This window comes from Nematolebias whitei, chromosome 6, assembly GCF_014905685.2.
Source record: "Nematolebias whitei isolate Nwh7 chromosome 6, NemWhi1, whole genome shotgun sequence".
In the NCBI taxonomy this organism is placed as follows: Eukaryota; Metazoa; Chordata; class Actinopteri; order Cyprinodontiformes; family Rivulidae; genus Nematolebias; species Nematolebias whitei.
Genome location: NC_056503.1, coordinates 37,643,712 through 37,644,945, shown reverse-complemented (window position 1 = coordinate 37,644,945; position 1,234 = coordinate 37,643,712).

Below are 1,234 nucleotides of genomic sequence, written 5' to 3'. Positions count from 1 at the left end.
GAAGGAAACAGTAAGCGTTCATCAGGTTCGACACTATTTCTGCAATTTTTCTGTGAAACAGGAGTGCATTTAAAGATTTTTTGTTGTTGTTGCTTTTAATTACATTAATTTTAATACTGAAACCCAAGAGAAATGGTTCAGACTCACTCATCAGAAGTGAAGATGTAGCCAATCACTGATTTAGTGCAGCCAATCACTAGACCATCAACAACCGCAAATATAACTGGAGAAGAAAAGATGAAAAATTTGTTAAATATTACTGTTTTTTAAAGAAATTAATGTCCAATTTTAAAGGGGTGGTCTGGCCATTTTTTAGATGTTTTGTCGAACATTTATCAGTAGATAATACCTACTGACATCAGTCACAGAGACCAGAGTACCCCCTCTTTTTTACATCTTCTCGTGTGAACTTGATGTATTTATCCATAGAGTTGATGTGGTCAGTAAAATGTTGGACTTCCTGAAATTTAATTTTAACCCAGTTGTTGTCAACATACCTGAACCAATGACTTGGTGGTGTCCCTGAAAAGGACGTCAAGGCTCTCTTTTCTACCCCCTCCATGTACAGGTTGGCAACAATAGGAGAAACTGGAGACCCCATAGTACACCCATGTTTCTGCCTATAATATTGCTCCCCGTATGTGAAGTAGGTTGACTGCAGGCACAGTTTCAAGAGTTGACACAGTTGTTCTGTGGAAAGTGTGGTCCTGCTGCTCAGAGTGGTGTCTGATTTTAATCTTAAACTGACCACCTCTACTGCATCATCAACAGGAATGCACGTAAAGAGTGATGTGACATCAAAAGAGACCATTGTTTTATCAGTCTCCATGATGACATCCCTCACCTTATCCACAAAGTCCATAGTGTTCTGTATGTGGTGTTCTGAGCTGCCAACTAAAGGGATGAGTACAGATGCCAGATATTTGGAAACATTGTAAGTGACAGAGTTAATCATGCTAACATTTGGTCTTAAAGGTACACCTTGTTTGTGGATTTTAGGTAAACCATACAGACTAGGTGTGGCCTCCCCTGGGTACAGTCTGTGGTACAGAAAATGGTCAATAGCCTTGTCCTGCTCCAAAATTTTCAGGCAATCTATTAACTTCTTCTTGTAACCACTTCCTGGATTACATTTCAGAGGTTCATTAGTGGTTAAGTCACTAAGGAGTGTCATAACTTTGTCATGATAATCTTTCTGGTTCAAAATCACTGTGCACCTTCCTTTGTCTGCTGG